The sequence below is a fragment of the Bubalus bubalis genome, chromosome 3, assembly GCF_019923935.1.
Source record: "Bubalus bubalis isolate 160015118507 breed Murrah chromosome 3, NDDB_SH_1, whole genome shotgun sequence".
Taxonomy (NCBI): Eukaryota; Metazoa; Chordata; class Mammalia; order Artiodactyla; family Bovidae; genus Bubalus; species Bubalus bubalis.
The window spans coordinates 105,325,168-105,349,867 of record NC_059159.1 but is presented as its reverse complement, the minus strand read 5'-3'; the positions used below and the strand labels follow the sequence as shown (position 1 = coordinate 105,349,867).

Genomic DNA, 24,700 nt, shown 5'->3' with positions numbered 1-24,700 from the left:
GATTGCATCCATATCTTGGCTATTGTAAACAATGTTGCAATGAGCATAGTGTGCATAAGTCTTTTCAAACTAGTGTTTTTCTTTTATTCAGTTAAACACCAAGGAGTAAAATTTATGGATTATATTTCAGTTCTATTTTTAATTTTTCAAGAATATTAACACTGTTCTCCACTGTGGTTGGACCCATTTAAATTCCCATCAGTAGTGGACATGGGTTCCCTTTCTTTCACATTCTTGCTAACACTTGTTATTTGTTGTCATTTTGATAATAGCCATTCTGACAAGTGTAGGTGATAATTCATTGAGGTTTTGAATTGTATTTACCTGATTATTAGTGATGTTGAGCATCTTTGTATGTGCCTGTTGGCCATTTGTATGTCTTCTTCAAGAAATGTCATTCAGATAGTATGCCTATATATAATTGGGTTATTTGATTTTTTTGATGTTGAGTTATATGAATTCTTTGTGTATTTTAGGTATTAACCACTTATCAGTTCAGTTCAGTAGTGTCCAACTCTTTTGAACCCCACGGACTGCAGCACACGTGGCTTCCCTATCCATCACCAACTCCTGGAGCTTACTCAAACTCATGTCCATTGAGTCAATGATGCCATCCAACCATCTCATCCTCTGCTGTCCCCTTCTCCTCCCACCTTCAATCTTTCCCAGCATCAGGGTCTTTTCCAATAAGTCAGTTCTTCACATCAGGTGGCCGAAGTATTGGAGCTTCAGCTTCAGCATCAGTCCTTCCAATGAATATTCAGGACTGATTTCCTTTAGGAATGACTGGTTGGATCTCCTTACAGTCCAAGGGACTCTCAAGAGTCTTCTCCAACACCACAGTTCAAAAGCATCAATTCTTCGGCGCTCAGCCTTCTTCATAGTCCAACTCTCACATCCATATATGACCACTGGAAGAACCATAGCTATGACTAGATGGATCTTTGCAGGCAAAGTAATGTCTCTACTTTTTAAATGCTGTCTAGGTTGTTCATTCCTTTACTTCCAAGAAGCAAGCATCTTTTAATTTCATGGTTGCGGTCACCATCTGCAGTGATTTTGGAACCCCAAAAAATAAAGTCTGCAACTGTTTTCATTGTTTCCCCAACTATTTGCCATTAGATGGGGAAAGAGTGGAACCCGTGGCTGACTTTATTTTTCTAGGTTCCAAAATCACTATGGATGGTGATTGCAGCCATGAAATTAAAAGACGCTTACTCCTTGGAGGGAAGTTATGACCATCCTAGACAGCATATTCAGAGAAGACAATGGCACCCCATTCCAGTACTCTTGCCTGGAAAATCCCATGCACAGAGGAGCCTGGTAGGCTGCAGTCCATGGGGTCACTAAGAGTCGGACACGACTGAGCGACTTCACTTTCATTTTGCGCTTTCCTGCATTGGAGAAGGAAATGGCAACCCACTCCAGTGTTCTTGCCTGGAGAATCCCAGGGACAGGGGAGCCTGGTGGGCTGCCGTCTCTGGGGTCGCACAGAGTTGGACACGACTGAAGCGACTTAGCAGCAGCAGCAGCAGACAGCATATTAAAAAGCAGAGACATTACTTTGTCAACAAAGGTCCATGTAGTCAAGGCTATGGTTTTTCCAGTGGTCATCTGTGGATGTGAGAGTTGGACTGTGAAGAAAGCTGAGTGCTGAAGAATTGATGCTTTTGAACTGTGGTGTTGGAGAAGACTCTTGAGAGTCCCTTGGACTGCAAGGAGATCCAACCAGTCCATCTTAAAGGAGATCAGTCCTGGGTATTCATTGGTAGGACTGATTTTGAAGCTGAAACTCTAATACTTTTGGCCACCTGATGTGAAGAGTTGACTCATTTGAAAAGACCCTGATGCTGGGAAGGATTGAGGGCAGGAGGAGAAAGGGATGACAGAGGATAAGATGGTTGGATGGCATCACCAACTCGATGGACATGAGTTTGTGTGGACTCCGGAATTTGGTGATGGACAGGGAGGCCTGGCGTGCTGCGGTTCATGGAGTCATAAAGAGTCGGACACGACTGATCAACTGAACTGAACTGAATTGATGGGACCAGATGCCATCATCTTAGTTTTCTAACTGTTGAGTTTTACACCAACTTTTTCACTCTCCTCTTTCACTTTCATCAAGAGCCTCTTTAGTTCCTCTTCACTTTCTGCCGTAAGGGTGGTGTCATCTGCATATCTGAGGTTATTGATATTTCTCCTAGAAATATTGATTCCAGTTTGTGCCTCTTCCAGCACAGCATTTCACATGATGTACTCTGCATGTAAATTAAATAAGCAGGGTGACAATATACAGACTTGACGTACTCCTTTCCCAATTTGGAACAAGTCTGTTGTTCCATGTCCTGTTTTAGCTGTTGCTTCTTGACCTGCATACAGATTTCTCAGGAGGCAGGTAAGGTGGTCTGATATTCCTTCTCTTTAAGAATTTTCCAGTTTGTTGTGATCCACACAGTCAAAGGCTTTGGCATAGTCAATAAAGCAGAAGTAGATGTTTTCTGGAATTCTCTTGTTTTTTTCTATGATCCAACGGATGTTAGAAATTTAATCTCTTGTTCCTCTGCCTTTTCTAAATCCAGCTTAAACATCTGGAAGTTCATGGTTCATGTACTGTTGAAGCCTGGCTTGGAGAATTTTGAACATTACTTTGCTAGCATGTGAGATGAGTGCAATTGTGCGGTAGTTTGAGCATTCTTTGCCATTGCCTGTCTTTGGGATTGGAATGAAAACCAACCTTTTCCAGTCCTGTGGTCACTGCTGAGTTTTCCAAATTTGCTGGCATACTGAGTGCAGCACTTACACTGCATCATCTTTTAGGATTTGAAATAGCTCAACTGGAATTCCATCACCTCCACTAGTTTTGTTGATAGTGATGCTTCCTAAGGCCCACTTGACTTCACATTCCAGGATGTCTGGCTCTAGGTGAGTAATCACACCATCATGGTTATCTGGATCATGAAGATCTTTTTCGTATAGTTCTTCTGAATATTCTTGCCACCTCTACATAGTATCTTTTGCTTCTGTTAAGTCCATACTATTTCTGTCTTTTATTGTGCCCATCTTTACATGAAATGTTCCCTTGGTATCTCTAATTTTCTGAAGACATCTCTAGTCTTTCCCATTCTATTGTTTTCCTCTATTTCTTTGCATTGATCACTGAGGAAGGCTTTCTTATCTCTCCTTGCTATTCTTTGGAACTCTGCGTTCAAATGGGTATATCTTTCTATTTCTCCTTTGCCTTTCGCTTCTCTTCTTTTCACAGCTATTTGTAAGGCCTCCTCAGACAGACATTTTGCCTTTTTGCATTTCTTTTTCTTGGAGATGGTCTTGAGCACTGTCTCCTGTACAATGTCATGAACCTCCATCCATAGTTCTTCAGGCACTCTGTCTATCAGATCTACTCCCTTGAATGTGTATGTCACTTCCACTGTATAATCGAAAGGGATTTGATTTAGGTCATTCCTGAATGGTCTAGTGGTTTACCTACTTTCTTCAATTTAAGTCTGAATTTGGCAATAAGGAGTTCATGATCTGAGCCACAGTCAGCTCCCAGTCTTGTTTTTGATGACTATATAGAGCTTCTCCATCTTTTCCTGCAAAGAATATAATCAATCTGATTTTAGTGTTGTTCATCTGGTGATGTCCATGTGTAGAGTCTTCTCTTGTGTTTTTGGAAGAAGGTATTTGCTATGACCAGTGCGTTCTCTTGGCAGAACTCTATTAGCCTTTGCCCTGCTTCATTCTGTACTGCAAGGCCAAATTTGCCTGTTACTCCAGGTACTTCTTGACTTCCTACTTCTGCACTCCAGTCCCCTATAATGAAAAGGACATCTTTTTTGGGTGTTAGTTCTAGAAGGTCTTGTAGGTCTTCATAGACCTCTTCAACCTCAGCTTCTTCAGCATTACAGGTTGGGGCATAGACTTGGATTACTGTGATATTGAATGGTTTGCCTTGGAAACGAACAGAGATCATTCTGTCATTTTTGAGATTGCATCCAAATACTGCATTTAGGACTCTTCTGTTGACTATGATGGCTACTTGATTTCTTCTAAGGGCTTCTTGCGCACAATAGTAGATATAATGGCCATCTGAGTTAAATTCACCCACCCAGTCCATTTTAGTTCACTGATTCCTGATATGTCAACATTCACTCTTGCCATCTCCTGTTTGACCACTTCTAATTTGCCTTGATTCATGGACCTAACATTCCAGGTTCCTATGCAATATTGCTCTTTAAAGCATCAGACTTGACTTCTGTCACCGGTCATATCCACAGCTGGGTGTTCTTTTTGCTTTGGCTCTCTCTCTCCATTCTTTCTGGACTTATTTCTCCATTGATCCCCAGTAGCATATTGGGCATCTACCAATCTGGGGAGACCATCTTTCTGTGTCCTATCTTTTTGCCTTTTCATATTGTTCATGGGGTTCTCAAGGCAAGAACACTGAAGTGGTTTGCCATTACCTTCTCCAGTTAACCACATTCTGTCAGAACTCTCCACCATGACCCCATGACATATTTAATTGGGTTATTTGATTTCTTTTTTTTTTTCTGATGTCAAGTTATATGAGTTCTTTGTATATTTTGGATATAACCACTTATCAGCTATATCATTTGCAAATATCATCTCCCATTCAGTAGATGGCCTTGAGTTTTGTTGATAGTTCTTTGTTGTGCAAAAGCTTTTTTACTTTGCTGTAGTCCCATTTAGTTTGATTTTTGTTTTGGGTTTTTTTTTTTTTTTTTTTTTTTTGCTTTTGTTTTCCTTGACTGAGGAGATAGATCCAAAATTATATCACTAAGACCAGAGTGAAAGATCTTACTGTGTATGTTTTATCCTAGAAGTTTTATGGTTTCAGGTCTTACATTTAGGTCTCTAACATAGTTTGAATTTATTTTTATGCACGCTGTTAGAAAGTAGTCCAGTGTGATTCTTTTGCATGTAGCTGTCCAGTCTTCCAGTAGCATTTATTGAAGAAACTGTCTTTTTCTCCACTGTATATTCTTTCCTTTTGCCATTGATTATTGGTTATAGAGCATGTGATCATTTCTGGGCTCTCTATTTGGTCCCATTGCTTAATGTCAGTTTTTGTGGTAGTGCCATACTATTTTGATGACTGTAGGTTTGTAACATAGCTTGAAATCAGAAAGCATGATACGTCCAGCTTTGTTCTTTCTTAAGGTTACACTGACTCTATGGGATCTTTTCTTTTTCCATACAAATCTTAGAGTTATTTGTTCTTATTATGCAAAAAAAAATTGGTATTTTGACAGGGACTGAATTATATCTTCTATATTGGATAGTATGGTCATTTAAAAAAATGTTATTCTAGTTCATGAACATGGTATAACTTTCCATCTGTGTTATCTTCAATTTTTTCATAAGTGTAGTTTATTTTCCATATACAAGTCTTTTACCTCCTTAATTATTCCTGGGTATTTTATTCTTTTTGAGGCAATTGTAAATGGGATGTTTTTTATTCCTTTTTCTGACAGTTCATTGCTAATGTATAGAAGTGCAATGGATTTCTGTATATTAATATTGTATCCTACAAATTTACCAAATTCTTTGATAAGCTCTAGTAGTTTCTTGGTAGTATGTTTAGGATTTTCTTTATAGCATCATGTCGTCTGCAAACTTCCAATTTGGATTTCTTTATTTCTCTTTCTTGTTTGATTGCTGTGACTAGGACTTACAGTACTATGTTGAATAAAAATTGTGAGAGTCATCTCTGTCTTATTCCTGATGTTAGAGGAAATGCTTTCAGCTTTTCGCTGTTGAATATGATGTTATCTGTGTGCTTATCATATGTGGGCTTTATTATGTTGAGGTATGTTCCCTCTGTAATCACTTTCTAGATAGATTTTATCATATATGAATGTTGCTGACCTCTTAAGTTCAAAAACATTTTTAACAACCCTGCATTTTTACTACCTTCCCATGTTTACTATTATTGGCATATTTTATACCTTTTTGCTTTCTGTATCTCTTAACTATTTAATGCAGATATGGATAATTTTACTATTTGTCTTTTACTCTTCCTATTAACTATATGTGGTTAATTCGATACCTTTATGTATATACTCCTTTATCAATGAGTTTTTGCTTTCATAATTTTCATGTTTCTAGTGTGTGCCTCCAGAGAAGGCAATGGCACCCCACTCCAGTACTCTTGCCTGGAAAATCCTATGGACGGAAGAGCCAGGTGGGCTGCAGGCCATGGGGTTGCTACTAGTCCGACATGACTGGCGACTTCGCTTTCACTTTTCACTTTCATGGATTGGAGAGGGAAATGGCAGCCTACTCCAGTATTCTTGCCAGGAGAATCCCAGGGATAGGGGAGCCTGGTGGGAAGCTGTCTGTGTGGTCGCACAGAGTTGGACACAACTGAAGCGACTTAGCAGCAGCAGCGTGTCCCTCTTTTTTGCTTAGAAAAGGTCCTTTGGTGTCTCTTGTAAAGAAAGGCTAAAGTTTTTGTGGTGCTGAACTCTTAGCTTTTGTTAGTCTGTAACACTTTTGATCTATCAAATCTGAATTAAGGCTTTGCCAGGTAGAGTGCTCTTGAGTGTAGGTTTTCCCCTTTTATTACTTTAAATATGTACCACTGTCTCTGGTCTGCAGGGATTATGTTGAAAAATGAGCTGATAGCCTATGGGAATTCATTTGTATGCAACTTGTTGCTTTTCCCTTGCTACTTTTAATATTTTCTCTTTATCTTTAATTTTTGTTAATTTAATTATGTGTCCTAGTATGGTTCTTTTTGTGTTGCTGCTGTTTGGGACTCTGTGATTTCTGGACCTAGATGTCTGTTTCCTTTCCCAGGTTAGGGAAGCTCTAACTGGAGTTGGATTCAAGAATGGCTGACTGAGGGATCCAAAGTATCTTGGAGCTGATGACAGTGTGCTGTTGGGGTCTCAGGGCTATGGCTGGCTTATTGGTGGGCAAAGCCAGGACCACAGGGGCCCTGATGTCAGCCCAATGGTAAGCAGGGACAGTCTTTGACACTCTGACTATAGAATCTGGGGTATCTCAAAGCCAGTGTTGGCCCACTAGTGGGTGGAGCCAGATCCTGGGTGACTAGCTGAGGGGCCATGGTGTTTCTTCCCTGCTGTTGGCTTACTGGTGGGCAAGGTTAAAGCCCAGGGATCTCAGCTAGTGCTGGCCTGCTGGTGGGCAAGGTGAGTCCTGACATGGCAGACTGCAGGTCTGTAGTGGTCTGGGAGCTGGCATCTTTCCTATGGTGGGCAGGGCCAGGAAATCAAAGGATCCTAGGGCTGGTGCCCACCCACTGGTGGGTGATGCTGGGTCCTGGGTTAGTGCTTACTTGTGGGTAGAGCCAGGTCTTGGGATCTCTCATGCAGGGCCTTAGGGATCCCTAGTGCCAACACACTGGTGTTCAGGGACAGATCTTGGACCCTCTGATAGACACAGCTGGGTCCCAAGTTGGCTTATGGGTTCTTAGGGTAGCTAACCTGCTGGTGATGGGGCTATGTCTCTGCCCGTCTAGTTGCTTGACCTAAGGCATCACTGTACTGGTGTAGTGAGGCTGGTGATGGTGCTAGGTCCCAAGGACAATAAGCTAGAGGGAGGATTCCAAGTTGATGTTTGCCAATACCAATGTCCTCATAGCAGACCAAGCTCCCCAAAATGACGACTGCCAGCATCTGTGTCCCCAGGGTAAGCTCTAGTTGCCTCCTGCCTCTCTGAAATGCTCTCCAAGATCAGCAGGCAGGTCTCATCCAGGTTCCTTCCAAATTGTGGCTTCTCAGGACATGTGAGAGTAGTCTCTTCAGCCCTCTGGCTTTCTCACAAGTAAGCCCCATTGGCTTTCAAAGCTAAATGTGCTGGGGTTTTATCTTTCTAGTGCAGGACCCCTGGGCTAGGGAGTGCACTGCAGGGCTCTGACTCCTCCTCCACGAGGAGAACGCCTGTGATTCAGTTATCATCCCATTTGAGTGTCACCCCCCTGGAGTATGGGTCCTGACTGTACATCTCCACCCCTCCTGGCCATCTTGTTGCAGTTACTTCTTGATAGCTTTTGATGTAGAAGGCCTTTTCCCCTAGTCTTCTGGCTTTTCTCATCAACAGTTGCTCTGTAAATAGTTGTAATTTTGGTGTATCTATGGGAAGAGGTAAGCTCTGGGTCTTAACCAACTTAGCCATGCCCTTCGACGCTCATTCTTGTCAAGTAATGTGAGACCATCGCTGCTAAGGTCAGACTAGCTGGATTCAAGCTCCTGCCTCTTAATGACTGCTTGATTTTGAGCAATTTATTTAACTCAACTTTGCTCATCTGTAAAATGGGCTTAATAAAAATTCTTGTAAGTTTTGAGGATTAAAGACACTATCAGAAAAAGTCCATGGACTATAGTAGCACAAAAAGAATATTATTGCATTATTCTTATTGTTGTTATTTTAAGTATTATTAATCTCTATTTGGTATCTGTAGCATTTCTATCTATGCTTTATTAAAAAAAAAGCATAAAAATAAAATAGACAAACATTTGAACTCATATTTCTGGTTCTCAGCTTCTGAATCCTACAGCCTAGAAAACTAATTAACTTACTGCTCAGTGATGGTGCAAACAAGATTAAGTGACATAATCTAGCTGAAGTGTCTGGAAGACAGCACTTATTCAGTTTTAGTTATCTTCCCCACCCAACCCTCTTTTTCTTTATTGTGGTAAAAAATACATGACACAGAATTTACTATCTTAACTATTTCATGTGTACAGTTGAGTAGTATTAAGTGTATCCTCACTGTTTTGAAACAGATTTACAGATTTTTTTCATTTGACATATTTGAAGCTCTATACTCACTAAATAATTTCTCTTTCTGCCATTCTCCCAACCCCTGGCAACCACCATTCTATTTTCTACCCCTCAATTTTCTGCTATAGATACCACCACGTATAAATAGAATCACACAGTATTTGTCCTTTTGTGACTGGCTTACTTCATGTAATACAATGTCCTCAAGGGCTATCCATAGCATAGCACGTGATAGGATTCCCTTCCTTTTTAAAGGCTAAATAATATTCCATTGTGTGTATATATACCACATTTTGTTTATCCATTCATCCACATTTAGGCTGCTTTTACCTCTTGGCTATTGTGAGTTGTACTGTTATAAATGTGGGTGTGAAGTCCCTTTTATCTCCACTAATGCAAGTAATCAAATTACAGGCCTGTATACTTTGTTTTCGTTTTTGCCTTTTCCTAGTTCAGGCAAATTATATTTGAATAACAATAGTCCTACAAGTGTTATCTTTTTTTAAGTTAATATCTTAATATAGACTTCAAAATTAACAAAATCAAAGGTAGAAAAAGAGAAAGAAAAATACTCATTCTGCATTTACCTGTTAACTTGGAGTCATATTTAGCTCTTGCTATGTGCCTGCCTGGAGAACCCTCCTGTACAGAGGAGCCTCGCGGGCTACAGTCCATGGGGTTGCAAAGAGTCGGACAGGACTGAGTGCCTAAGCACATGTGCTTGTTATTGAGGAAAGAGTATAAACAGACTTTCTGTAATTGAGATATACTCCAGTTTGCATTATTACTAGAGATGTATAACTGTCAACAACCATCCTATCAGAAGTACAGTCCAATTCTGACTTCTTGTTTAGTATCTGTTTTTACTCCCCCTTAAAACAGTATCTAGCACAGAGCAGGCACTTATCAAATACTCTTAACAAACCTTGAGTGAATAAAGTTTTCATAAGGAAGCAAATCACTTGAAGAGGAAACTATTAAATCTCAGGGTGGCAAAGAGAAATGTTTTATATTGGAAAATTAGAAAGGGGAAAGCATTACTTTCTCAAGGAAAAAGAGCAGAGTCCTGGAGGACTAGTTCAGCAGTGCCTTCCTCTATCAAAGATGATAAGATGATTTTTAAAAATGTTTCTTGAGTTAAGCACTTTTTCATTGAAGAGCTAAATGTGCATGAGGGATATTTTTTAAATTCCTGTGACTTACATAGTCAGTACATATTCTATAAGCTATTGTTGTTTAGTTGCTAGGTCATGTATGATTCTTAACAACCCTGTGGACTGTATCCTGCCAGCCTCCTCTGTCCATGGGATTTCCCATGCAAGAATACTAGACTGGATTGCTATTTCCTTCTCCAGGGGATCTTCCTGAGCCAGGGTTTGAACCCACGTCTCCTGCATTGGCAGGTGGGTCTTTAACCACTGAGCCACCAGGGAAGCCATTCTATAAGTCATTCTACCAACCTTTAATACTTAAAAGTATAAGATTCTTTATTTTCTACCACGGCTTCTTGTCTGAAAGACTCCACACCAATAATCAGTTTATCTCCACATTAACAAATATCTCTACCTGATTGAGATCATAGACTAGAAACCCAAGCTCCTTCAGAAAATTCAATTCTACAAATAGTAGCAGCTAGATCAGTTAAACATGCATTCTGAGGCATATTATCTTACTAATGTACCTTGGGCATGTCAAGGGTAAAAGGTAGAAGAGAACAGCAAAATCAGATTGCAGAAGAGAATCTGTATCATTGTTTGCCCTGCGCTGTCTGTTCTCTGGTTCTTAAATTCAAAGGTTGGGGCTTTAGAAACTGGGCAGAGGGTGGAGGAAGCCTTCTCTGGATGTTGATCTGAAAATATCATAATTGTAATTATAATACATTGCCACAGAGTAAATACAGACACAGTCCAGATCTGTTTCTCATCATGGATCTCATCATTGTGTTGAGTAAATGGCTAAATTACCTCTAAAGCCTTTCACCTCACTGTAATGTAAATCTACAATTAAGGAATTTGCCCAAGATGACCATAGCTGGTAAGTGACATCGTTCAAGTTCATGTTACTGCCAAGTCTCTTCAGTCGTGTCCGACTGTGCGACCCCATAGACGGCAGCCCACCAGGCTTCCCCGTCCCTGGGATTCTCCAGGCAAGAACACTGGAGTGGGTTGCCATTTCCTTCTCCAATGCATGAAAGTGAAAAGTGAAAGGGAAGTCGCTCAGTCGTGTCCGACTCTTTAGCGACCCCATGGACTGCAGCCTTCCAGGCTCCTCCATCCATGGGATTTTCCAGGCAAGAGTACTGGAGTGGGGTGCCATTGCCTTCTCCGCAAGTTCATGTTGCCTGATCCCAAATGCAGGAAATTTAGATTTAAAAGGTAGATAATTGAATGGATGAAAGGATACATATATGCATATACTACTGAGACTTTATTTTAAAAAAGGGGAGGGGCAAATTCCTGATGACAGTTTAGCAAATATACTACTCTACTTTTTAAGAAATCTGACTCCTCTTCCCCAGTTATTTTTCTTTTTAAAAATGAGTGCCAGATTGACTGTCCAGTTGCCAATGTGACAAACTTAAACCTTCCATGCTCGTTCATTAGCCAGCCACAGGTTGCCTGTCCTGTGACTGGGCCATCACACACTCTTGCCCTCTTTGTGCCAAGGCCATCAACATGGTATGCAACAAGGCATCCAGTACCCAGCCTGACAACATCATCTGGTGCCTCTGGGGAGGGGAAAAAAAGAAGCCAACCAACCACCAACCCTCTAGAAAGGCATTTGCTAACTGCCCACTAGCAATTGTTGAGTGATAACACATGCAGTTCTCCACATGTTTATGCAGAGTCTCAGATTTATCTGACAGTTTTACACCCTCAGGCATGATACACAGTAATTAAAATTAAAAATGTTTTGACAGCCTAAACAAATGGCTATATAAATTAGAAAGCTGTAAAAAGTCATGGTAGCCAAAAATAAAGACATATAGATAAATCATAAAATTATAAACAAGGAGAATGTTTTAATACAGGCATGTTTATTCCAAGACACTTAAAAATACAGGCTAACTTTTGCCTGAAGGAAGATGGTGGTGAAAAGGAATCATGGAAACTAGCAAAACCATTCTTTCCTTATTAGCAAGTCTTTTTTCTACCATTCTCTGGTAACTAAAGAAAGGAAGAAATTTGTTGAGGCTTTCCAGCTTCCTCTAAATCTACAATCAGCTGTAGAATCTCCAAATTTTAAAAGCACCTAAATTAGTTGCCTAGAATCTTTACTATTAACCTTCCCAAATGTGTAAAATGATGTGGGCTATATAAAACCTGGCTTGGTTTCACATTTCTCAAATGCATGGCATAAAACGTGTGTTTATGAAATGAGCCAAATATATGATCTGCATGTGAATATAATTCCTTTCAACTAGATGTGCATGAATGTTAAAGTGTCATCTTTCACTTAAATCTATCAGGTTGATGTCAGAAGAAATCATCATATCATCTGGCCTCAGTATTTTTCCATTTCTCCCAACTAAGCCTGCTCACCACTTCCCTAATACATTTGAGTACTAGACAGTTTCAAAAGAGGGAACAAAAAAATAATTGGAAGTAATCAATGGGATTTTCTGTACCTAGAAGGGCTAGATTGCCTGAAACCAACCATATCATGTGGATAGTCTTTGTGATACATTTTCAAAGCAGTCCTTTATTAGGCAGAGTTCCTGAAGATTTATTGCCACTTCATTACTATGTCTCATGTATCCATGTATTAGGAAATAAGAACTGAGGAAACACCAAAAGTCTTTGTGGCAGTCACTCTAGACCTTCTCGCTTTGTTCTGCACTCTTCCTTTCAGTCCTTCGCCCTCTTAGCTCTATTTCTTATTCTTCATCCTACCACTACCTCTCTTGACTTGCTATTGCTGTTTGGTCTCCCCAGTTTAATGCTCTTTACTCACTCCCCAAAAACAAAGGACTTGGTTCAGATCTGCTTTGTTAGATCAGCCCACTGAGAATCCCCTCAGAGACATGCAATCTGATTTCCTTGGTCTAAGCCCCCGTTCCACACTGATCCCTGCGTAGTCATATCCCATCTCCAGATGGGGCAAAGAGAATTTTACCCTGATTTTGTTTTTTTTTTCTTGATTGTTGTTTTCTTTTTATATTTTTAAACCTTACATAATTGTATTAGTTTTGCCAAATAACGGCCATACCACCCTGAACGCACCCGATCTCATCTGATTTTGAAATATAAATGCATGATCTTAAAATAACCATGTTTATAATAATCCATGATTGAGAATCTTTACATTTTAGGGTTTCTCAGCTGTTTCTGATAAATGAATTTGGAAATTGTGGCCATTTGTTTTGTTTTAGCTGTTTCATCCAGTGAACTCTTTAAAAATGACAATAATTACAACCAGAGAAAACACCTAATATATAAAAAGATGATTCCTGCTAAAACAAGAACAATATAAGATGAATCATTTGCTGTTAGAGCAAAGCCTGAGCCAAGGGCAGCAAAATTAGGCGCCTGAAGTGAAGTTGCTCAGTCGTGTCCAACTCTTTGAGAACACATAGGCTATACAGTCCGTGGAATTCTCCAGGCCAGAATACTGGAGTGGGTAGCTGTTCCCTCCTCCAAGGAATATTCCCAAGCCAGGGTTCAAGCCCAGGTCTCCCTCCTTGCAGGCTGATTCTTTACTGTCTGAACCACCAGGGAAGCCCTTACTTAAGTGAATGGAACAGATCAAGTCTAAGGCAACAGTCATAAGGACAGGGCTGTGTTACAACATCTTTTTGTTTTTAAGGACAGTAACAAACTGAAACATTAAAAAAAAAAACCTCCCAAATGTAAATGTTAACAATTGAATTTCAAAAACCACTGTCTATCCTTCCTTCACAAAAGAAAACCATCTTAGTAGGCCAGAAATGACTCCACAGTCCTCAGTTTGCAACCTGTAATTTAAGCTTTTGTATTAGTTAGCTATTGCTATGAGACGAATTGCCCAAGAATTTTGCAGCTTAAAACAGCAAACATTGATCTCACACAGTTTCTAAAAGTCACAAATCCAAAGCTGGCTTACTTTGATGGTTCTAGCTCAAGGTCTTTCACAGGTTGCAGTCAAGCTATCGGTTGGAACTAGTCACCTCAGGGCTCAACTCGGGTTTACCCACTCACCTGACTGTTGTCTGGAGGCTTCCATTATTCTGCATATGGACCTCTCCCTTGGCCGCCTGAGCATCCTCATAACATGATCACTGATTTCCCCTAGAGAGAGTAAGCTAAGACAGAAAGCAAGATAGAAGCCATAATGCCCTTCATGACCTAGTGTCAGGTTATCTGTCAACAACTCTGCCTAATTCTCTTGGTCACACAGACCAGCCCTGGTATGATGTGAAATTGGATTTCTCAGAGGTGTAGTAGCATGAATTGGGAGTCACAGGGAGCCATATCGCAGATTGACTACTATAGCTTTAGAAACATCAAAATGGGTCAAATAAAGGCTGCTCAAATTTTTATTAAGGTTTATACCATAAATCTGGCCCCCTTTTTTCTAGCTCCTTATCTTCATCATTTATTCCTCTTTTCCATCCTCTCTTATCACTAACTTGACTCAGGAAAACCCTGCTTTTCTGTTCAATATTCTTTTCAGGCTAAGATTTTTCAGCTAGTTCCTGCACTTCTGTTCATCTAGTCTTGATGAAGTGAACTTCCTTTGTATTTAACTGTTGGCTCCAACTGGCAATTTGTAGTACCATATGCCAGGGGTCTGTGAGGCAGAGAGTAGAATTAGGAGTTTGCAGGTACTGTGACTCAGACTCCAACACAGTGTTCAGAAAACATTTGTAGAGAATAGAGTGTGTGCCAGAGTCTGTGCTGCTACTGGGGGATTTATAGATAATCCTGATATATCATAGAAATTATGAATCAGAGGTCTAGGTGGTTAAACATCGAGTTGGAGAACCAGCCAGGAAGTATAGTAATGGATAGGAAATCATCAAAAGGGTTTTGGAGATGCCTGGCAGTCTGTGTACAGAGTAGCAGAGAAACAGGAATGCAAACATTGGAAAGAGTTGAGACATAGAACAATTACTAAAGCATATGTCCCAATTGCTCAACATTTGCCTTATCCAGGAGTTGATGTGAAGATGTAAGAGTCCCTGGATCCAAGTGTGAAGAGGGGTAAGATAGCAGCTGTCTGATAGAAAGACCACTGTGACTAGAGTTGAGTTTAGTTGATGGTGGACAATTGGCAGTGATTTTGTTTTGGCCCCCTCATCTGTAAAATAGAAATAATAGTAATGTAAAATATTACTCTCTAATATCAAATCAAATAAATGCAAGTATATAAGTGAATGAATATATAGAGAGAATTATAAAGTGTCATAGGTTTGTTTTGAAAATTAGTTTAATTCATTTCGTATATGCGAGGCACTTAGAGCAGTCCCTGGTACACAGTAAGCACTGTATAAATTAGAGTTACCATCATTTGCTAATCAGAGCCTCATTTCCCAAATCCAGGGGGAGAATATTTACAAACCTACGTAGCTTAGATCAAGTGTCTACTGAAGATAATTGATAAGAAAACAATGGGACAGTGTACTGAGAGGAAAGAAAGATGAAGTCAGGCAGAATACTGGATAATACCAGCTACTAGGAGACAGAATAAGAAAAATGTATATTTATTTAATTTTAATTGGGAAAAGAAACCCTCTTAAATGCATTAGACATCTCTTTAGTGTCTTAAAGTGTTCTCAATATGGCATATTTTTTTCTTGATTTTACAGGTTATCATGTTTACTGTTTTTTATACTAGAATATGATATCACAATACCTTTTGGAGCTTTTATTATATGAAGTGTTGTATCCTGTACTAAATGATCTCAGACTTCTAAATTTTTAAGGTTCTTATGTTTACTATTATGTCGAAGAGTCAGTAAGACTATACCGCTCATGGCTTTTACCTGTTGGTGCTATCAGAATCCCAAATTCAGGTAGACTCTCCCTTTTTTCCAATTTGCTGGCTTCTCTTTGTTCCCCAGTAATCAATGACTGAGATTATTAGGAGTATCTGGAAAATATAAGACAGATTCTAACTAAGAACCTGAGAAGTCTTCCTATGGATAAAATATATCTGCTCTTTATTGTATCTATTTAGATTAGGAATCTTTCTTGCCTCTAGATGACTATAACACTCTGAGAATTTCAAACTGAAAGAGAGGCTTACAAAATAACAGAAATTGTGGTAGGAATTACTGGGGGAGTACAAATCAAAAATATTTCTTTGGAGAAATTCTAGAAGCGTAAGGATCACAGGGAAGCTGCCAACAGTGATTCCCAGCTGCTTGCGACACTGACCTGTAATTCTTATGACTCAGGAAGCCTACAGAAGCCAATTCTAGTGAGCTTAGCTGTCTACAGCACTTCAAGAGTGATTCTCAGAAGACTCGTTGGAATTCATGAGAAGCCCCGCAAATTCTTGATTTCTAGAGATTCCCTAGAAGACAAAGCAAGCCACTGCAGATCATCTCAACTATTTACCTATAGCTGCTGCCATAGTAATGATTTCTTCTCCCCTATTTTCAAGTCTTCTGAGATAGTATCCTAAAACCACGCACTGAAAGGGATTCTATAAAATGCAGATCCAGGCTTCTTCCCTGCAAATGTAGAAAGAATGAGGTGTAATGCCTAGTTTAACAATAGAGAGTTTGACACTGTCCACCCCTTTATCAACTTAGCAGTTATGCACACCTCTCTATCCATATTTGAAATTTCAAATAACAATATCATGCTTATGGCTAACATACATTAATATAACTATACCTTTAAATACCAAAGATATACTCACTTTATCCCCCCAAATGGAAAACAGAAATTTTATAAGTTTATAAATTTTATACTACTTTTGAGTAATTTCCATTCTTTTTTCAATGAGTCCTCTTGATATTCTGTACCTTAAAAAGAAGACATTATTAATTAATATATAAAATATATATATAAGAAAGCTAAGAACAAACTATGTCTACTACAGTCTTCATTTCTGAAACTGGTCATGAGACTATGTTGGTTATTTGCTTCTTCCATGGTTTAGTCTGTATTCTCTTTATTTTAGCTAAAATCACAGCTGTTCTGCCCCATACCTTCATTTCTAGGGCCATTATTGGTCTCCCAGTATTGTGTTGTCATAGTCTCCCAGTAACTTTTACTCTATACATGTAAATTCCAAGAGTTTCACAAGAGAATATCCTACTTATGAACATAATCCTTCATGTCCCACCATGTAACATTATGAAACCACCCTCATTTCTCTAGCAAAATTGAGCACCATAATGGGTCTTTGCCTGAAGCATTAGGCATTATGACATTATAGCTAGCAGCAAAAGAAACTCCAGAGTGCCAGCTAATAACCTCAACTTCCAGTTAACTGCATTCACTACTGTGTTCCCAGTGGAAACACTCCTCTCTTGAGAATTAGTATCTTTAAAGACTCCAAAGTCACAAAAGCAAGAAGCAAAAACTTTGGAATAGACTATTAAGGGATAGTAGAGAAAGAAGTCCATTTTACCCCTTCATTCCCCGAATTGTATGTTCCAGCTATAGGGAAAAATAGCCCCAAAAATATATGCAACCATGTTGGTTTTTTCCAGATCTATAGTTGCTAGCACCGTAACTGGGTCTTGAGTAGGCTGTTCCACTATTCTATCAGGGAAGTCTCTTGGGGGTTATAAGAGAGATAAAATCAATGAATATTGTGGTTGTGCATCTATTCTTTTGTTGTAAAATGAGTTTCTTTGTTAAAAGCAATGTTGAGTATGATGCCTTGAAGGTGAAGAAGATACTCAGTGTATCCGCAAAAGATATTGTGGGTAGAATCACTGCAGATTACAGGGAGGATGAGCAAATGGAATTGAGTATCAATTCCAGTGAGTAAAAATTTCATACTTCATGGTGGAATGTCCCAATGTGATTACTTGCCACCAAAGGGTTGGACAGTGTTCCCGGGAAATGATGCCATTTTCAGCATTCAGTATTGTCTCTAGTCTCGGTGTGTTGGGCACTCAACAGTGATTGTTATCTGTATTGTTAAATCCATATATACTTTTAACATACCCTTCCTGCAAAGTCTGCTTTGTTCATAAACCCATGACTAGAGAAAGAGGCTGACAGATATCTATCCCACAGATCTTCTTGTCCACTTGATTAATAAGAAACTCCTTTTCAGGGAAACCTTTGTGTGAAATTCACCTGGATAAAAATATTCTCATACCTAGCACCCATTCTCAGATTGTTTCTGTTGTTATTCAGGCACTCGGTAATGTCCAACTCTTCGTGACTCAATGGACTGCAGCATGCCAGGTTTTCCTGTCCTTCACTATCTCCCAGAGTTTGCCCAAACTCATGTCCATTGAGTCGATGATGCCATCCAACTATCTCATCCTCTGTTGCCCTCTTCTCCTGCTTTCAATCTTCCCCAGCATCAGGGTCTTTTCCAATGAGTTTGTTCCTTACATCAGGTGGCCACACTATTGGAGCTTCAACATCAGTTGTTCCAATGAATATTCAGGGTTGATTTCCTTTAGGATTGACTGGTTTGATCTCCTTGCTGTCCAACAGATTCTCCAGAGTCTTCTCCAACACCACAATTCATAAGCCTGAATTCTTCGGCGCTCAGCCTTCTTTATGGTCCAGTTCTCATATCCATACAGGACTATTAGAAAACCATCAGTTCAGTTCAGTTGCTCAGCCATATCAGACTCTGTGACCCCATGGACTGGAGCACACCAGGCTTCCATGTCCATCACCAACTCCCAGAGCTTGCTCAAACTCATGTCCATCAGATAGTCGGTGATGCAATCCAACCACCTCATCCTCTGTCATCCCCTTCTCCTGCCTTCAATCTTTCCCAGCATTAGGATCTTTTCCAGTGAGTCAGTTCTTCTCATCAGGTGACCAAAGTATTAAAGCTTCAGCTTCAGCATCAGTCCTTCCAATGAATATTCAGGACTGATTTCTTTAGGATGGACAGATTTGATCTCCTTCCAGTCCAAGGGACTCTCAAGAGTCTTCTCCAATACCACAGTTCAAAATCATCAGTTCTTCAGCGCTCAGCTTTCTTTGTGGTCCAACTGGAAAAATCATAGCTATGACTAGATGGATGTTTGTCAGCAAAGAAATATCAGTGGTTTTTAATATGCTGCCTAGGTTTGTCATTACTTTTCTTCCAAGGAGTAAGCATCTTTTACTTCCATGGCTACAGTCACTATCATCAGTGATTTTGGAGCCCAAGAAAATAAAGTCTGTCACTGTTTCCATTTTTTCCCTATCTATTTGCCATGAAGTGATGGGACCAGATGCGATGATCTTTGTTTTTTGACTTTTGAGTTTTAAGCCAACTTTTTCACTCTCCTCTTTTACCTTCATCAGGTTCTCTTCACTTTTAGCCCTTAGGATGGTGTCATCTGCATATCTGAGGTTATTGATATTTCTCCCAGCAATCTTGATTCCACCTTGTGATTCATCCAGTCTGGGTTTCATATGATGCACTCTGTACATAAGTTAAATAAGCAGGGTGACAATATACAGCCTTGACGTACTCCTTTTCCTATTTGGAACCAGTCCGTTGTTCCATGTCCGGTTCTAACTGTTGCTTCTTGGCCTGCATATAGGTTTCTCAGGAGACAGGTATGGTGGTCTGATGTTCCCATCTCTTGAAGAATTTTTCATAGTTTGTTGTGATCCACACAGTCAAAAGCTTTGGCATAGTCAATAAAGCAGAAGTAGATGTTTTTCTGTAATTCCCATGAGTTTTCTGTGATCCAGCATATATTGGCAATTTGATCATTGGTTCCTTTGCCTTTTCTAAATCCAGCTTAAACATCTGGAATTTCATGTACTTTTGAATCCTAGCTTGAAGGATTTTGCGCATTACCTTGCTAACATTGTGTGGTCATTTAAACATTCTTTGGCATTGCCTTTCTTTGGGATTGGAATGAAAACTGACCTTTTCCAGTCCTGTGACCACTGCTGAATTTTCCGAATTTGCTGTCATATTAAGTGCAGCACTTTCACAGCATCATCTTTTAGGATTTGAAATAGCTCAACTGGAATTCCATCACCTCCACTATCTTTGTTCATAGTGATGCTTCCTAAGACCCACTTGACTTCACATTCGAGGATGTCTGGTTCTAGTTGAGTGATCACACCATTGTGGTTATCTGGACATTAAGAGCTTTTTTTTTTTTTTTTTTTTTCAGTTCTGTGTATTCTTGGCACCTCTTCTTAGTATCTTCTGCTTCTATTAGGTCCATACCATTTCTGTTCTTTGTTGTGTCCTTCGTTGTGAAATGTTTCCTTGGGATCTCTAATTTTCTTGATGAGATCTCTAGTTTTTCTTATTCTATTATCTCCCTCTATTTCTTTGCATTATTCATTTAAGGAGAGTTTTGTTGTTGTTTATGTTGTTTTTGTCTTTCCTTGCCATTCTTTGTAACTCTGCATTCAAATGGGTATATCTTTCCTTTTCTCCTTGGCCTTTTGCTTCTCTTCTTTCTTAGCTATTTGTAAGGCCTCCTCAGACAACCATTTTGCCTTGTTGCACTTCCTCTTCTTGGAGATGGTTTTGATCATTGCCTCCTGTACAATGTCATGAGCCTCCGTCCATAGCTCTTCAGGTGCTCTGTCTATCAAATCTAATCCCTTGAATCTATTTGTCACTTCCACTATATATTCATAAGGGATTTGATTTAGATCATACCTGAATGGCCTAATGGTTTTCCCTACTTGAGAAAGTTCCAGCCATGGACGTTTTCCTCTGTCTTCCTTATCAGTCGCGCCTCAAACTTACATCCTTTCACCATCTGGCTGAACCATTGACTGTTGCCCACAGATTGACATAAACCTTATCTCTGCCTATGTATCTTTCCAGGTAAAGGTAACAACTGGATGTGTCACTGAAAGTTCTGCTGGGAGTATTCCCTTCCCAAATGTCTTTCAGAATCATTTCAGAGCATCCTTATAAAGCTGCAGCTGTCCAATTTGGAGTTGTGATAGCATTCCTTTTGGAATTTTTAGGCCTTTACAGTAGTTCTAAATTAACTCCCTCTTATAATTAGTGGCATGAACTTTCCATGGGTTTGAGGGAGAAGTGCCTGTGTTCAATCGTAGTTACCATAACAGTCAGCTGCACATGAATTTACTCAGTCCTTAATGACCCACCTGAGTCTAGTCTCATATATCGCCCTTCTATCTGGTGATGGAGTGCTGTCATGCATGACTGAATTTTATATATCTTGATGGCACACACAACACCTTATTCATGAGCCATAACTCAAGTAGTATGGTTAGTTGGTCTTCTGTGGTCAGTTGTTTAGTTTCCAGTATGGCCCAGTAACAAACAGGCACTGTGTTTTCAAGATGAGAATTTTTTGTTGCAAAACAGGGCATGTCTTTCTATCCAAATTTTAGAGTTATATAGGCTCTGTGATTCTCTGAGTGGGTTTGCCAGAAGTATCATATCAAAGCCATATAAATTACAGATCATTAGGTTACAGTTTTATCTAGTGAGTTGTATGGTTGAAATGGGAAATCAGCTTGCACTGCATCCTGGATCTGCTGCAAAATCTCTTCTTGCTTTGGGCTCCCATCACAACTGGTACCACTGGTAAAGTAAATAAATATTCAATAAATGGGTACAATAACACATTCCTATGCTGCCTATCTACCTTCCAAAATGCAACCATCTTCACCAGACATTGTGACTCTATATTAATAATAGGAGATACAAGATACATCAACTTGTCTTTCTCTTTAAATAGAATGTCTCATTATTTCCTAGATCACTGGACTCCTAAACATCGCACTGGGGTAGCAGGCCCCCGACTTTGCCTCAGGTTTATTCTTACCTTCTAACGTGCATATATTTCATAAACCCACCTTGAGTACTCTCTACTTCCATGTCCACTCAGCACTGTCATCAGCCTAGTGGACCACACGATGCCCTGTGAGGCAGTGGCGTGATCAAGTCCATTTTAGACAGCATGAGTTCTTTCCAAACTCTTGTTGTGCTCCAGATCATCTGGAGATCATGTTAAAATTTTGATTCAAATCTTGTTAAAATTTTGATTCAGTAGATTTGGAGTGGGACCTGCATTCCTAACAATCTTCCAGGTGATGGTAATGACACTTTGAATAAAAAGAGACTAACTTCAATAAGAGAATCCGAAAGTTGACATGTTGTTGAGTCGCTAAGTCATGTCCAGCTCTTTGCAACCCCATGCGCTGCAGCACACCAGGCTTCCCTGTCCTTCACTATCTCCCTGAATTTGCTCGAACTCATGCCCATTGAGTCAGTGATGCCATCCAACCATCTCATCCTCTGTTGTCCACTTCTCTTCTTGCCTTCAATCTTTCCCAGCATCAGGGTCTTTTCCAATGAGTTGGGTCTTTGCATTAGGTGGCCAAAGTGTCAGAGCTTCAGCACCTAGGATTGCCTGGTTTGATCTTCTTGCTGTCCAAAGGACTCTCGAGAGTCTTCTCCAGCACCACAGTGTGAAAGCATCAGTTCTTTGGCCCTCAACCTTCTTTAATCAAAAACTTGACATACCCCTGAAGAAAGTCACTGATGGTATAATACTCTCCTTTTCAAGTGGAAGCAAACTGTTTTTGGTGATCTTGTTGATTGCAGCAAAAAGATGCCAAGTCAGTGTCTGTATAGCAGTTTGCCAAGTTCGTGTTGGACACGCCCCGATAAAGAGACCACAGTTGGAACAATTAATGCATATGGAATGACCTCCTGATTAAGTCTGTGAAAATACACTTTCATTCTCCAAGAGCAGTCTATCTCCTGCACAAGTTAAATTGGGAGACAAAAGAGAATTAATAGAAATCAGCACATTTCATCCTTCAAATCTCTAATGGTGAAACAATTCTCTGCATTTTCCCTAGGAAAGTAGTAGTATTTATGATTTATCATCTTGGTAGAAAATGTATTCCAGGTAGTTTCACTTGGCCCTTTCCACCATAATAGCCCCCATTTCATAGATGGAGTAACTAGAGTATCAGATGTATGTATTGGGCCAATTGCCAAGTAAATCTGCCCCTTCCTTGCATCTAAAGTGAAAGTGGAGTTGCTCAGTCATGTCCAACTCTTTGTGACCCCATGGACTGTAGCCTACCAGGCTCCTCTGTCCATGGGATTTTCCAGGCAAGAATACTGGAGTGAGTTTCTATTTCCTTCTCCAGGGGATCTTCCCAACCCAGGGATTGAACCTGGGTCTTCTGCATTGCAGGCAGACACTTTACCATCTGAGCTACCAGGGAAGCCCCCTTGCATCTAAAAACTGGAGAAACAACTACAGAGAGGAACTGTAAACCCATTGGTCTTACTATAAATGGACTTAAACTTCATTTATCAACTGAACTTCCTACTCTAAGTGATATATCAGGTCTACAAAGATTAGTGTTTGCGTTCATTTTTAAGAGGTGTACTGTAATCTCTGAGAAGTCTAGGTGGTTGTTTTCCCAATACACAGTCACTCTGATAAATAGTCACTTTGAGGAAATGCTGAGAGGAAGAACTGTAGATCATACTTGGGACAGTCTTGCAGGGTCCTTCTTCAAGGAGCCTCTGCTTAGCCTTCATTCAGGAAACTGAACGTTGTACTGGCTTGGGAATTGAATGAAGAATTATGCTTTTCTCCCTCTGATGTCTTAAGTCGGATCTCCATGCACCAGAACTCAAGGATGTTTTATTTTTTCCCCTACTTCTATGTATTAAGTGCATCTCAATAAGCCTGTTCACCAGCTTTAGTCACAGGGACATCCTAACCACTCCCAGAGATTTCTACCAGCTAAATCAAACCATCATGAATGGGGTTATAGACCCAACACCTATTCCGATAATAGCATCGATCTTATCATAGGCGCTTAAGCCTCGCCACTTAATCATCTCCCATTTCTGGACACCATCATCCACTAATGAAATTAAGGAACCTTTTTCAGTGGCTGTATCTTTTGCCATCATTCCCAGATTACAGAGAAAAGCCATACAAATTCTTTTAGGGATGCTGGTGCCACCCTTATTTAAGTCATTTCTTGATACCTTAGATAGAAGTGTGCCCTCTTAGCCCTCCTAGGAGCCTAGTGGGCTGTATGCAAAAATTTACATGATAAATCAAATTTATTATTTTAACCTTCTTAAGTTTTTGAATTCTTTCATCTGCATCCTGCCAAGACAGTTCTAACAATTCTGACATCCCAGAAAGTATTCAGTCTTGTCTTTCAGATAACCAAGTAAATTTTTAAATACTAGCTTATTGAGATAACACACTTCTATGCTAAGTGCACCCATCTTGATAAATTTTGCATTTCTTTTCCCTTGTCTTAAAATTCATTTCCCTACACGTTCTCCAGGTTCTGCTGATATCAATAGGCAAAACCTTTCAGTGGAAATGCTCCCTCTTCTTGAGTCAGGCATTGCAACCTTCTGAAATCTATAGAGATTTGTCTCAGATTATGAATGTGGAAGCAGAAAAGCTGGTAGAGGTGAGTTTTAAGAAGAACTGATATCTTCTTGCAAGGCAGTTGTTTCAGATGAGGTCCTTCAAAGGGCTTTAGGCAAAGGAAGGCTAGCATTCCTCCTGGGGATCTATTAATGAGATCAGCAATCACAAACACATCCAGGGAAAGAGAAGTCCATTCAGTCAGCACAGATCCTGTGCCCTCAGGCAGACATGCCGTAGTTTTCTACAGAACTGATACTAAAAGTTTATCTGTGCTGTGACTAAAATTTATGAACTTTGAAAAGAGAGTTAAGCATTTAAATGCTACACTTCCATTTAGTACTAGGTGTCCTAACTTTTGCCATTATGCATTTTATTAACATGTTAATTATCTAATAGTCGTATAACCTAAAGCAAGGAGAAAACAGT

General features: G+C 39.8%; 2 long non-coding RNA genes and 1 other non-coding gene across 13 annotated transcripts in view; 1 reads left to right on the top strand and 2 right to left on the bottom strand.

Annotated features, from left to right (window-relative positions):
- Positions 1–24,700, top strand: part of LOC123332829 — a 144,314-nt gene that overhangs the window by 80,731 nt on the left and 38,883 nt on the right. The gene's annotated exons all lie outside the window — the stretch shown is intronic.
- LOC123332832 lies at positions 14,931–16,431 on the bottom strand. Its single transcript, XR_006549917.1, has 3 exons — positions 16,314–16,431; positions 15,737–15,843; positions 14,931–15,051 (listed from the first exon to the last, which is right to left on the bottom strand). It is a non-coding gene; the product is annotated as an uncharacterized LOC123332832 (long non-coding RNA).
- TRNAC-GCA lies at positions 23,019–23,090 on the bottom strand. Its single transcript has one exon. It is a non-coding gene; the product is annotated as a tRNA-Cys (tRNA).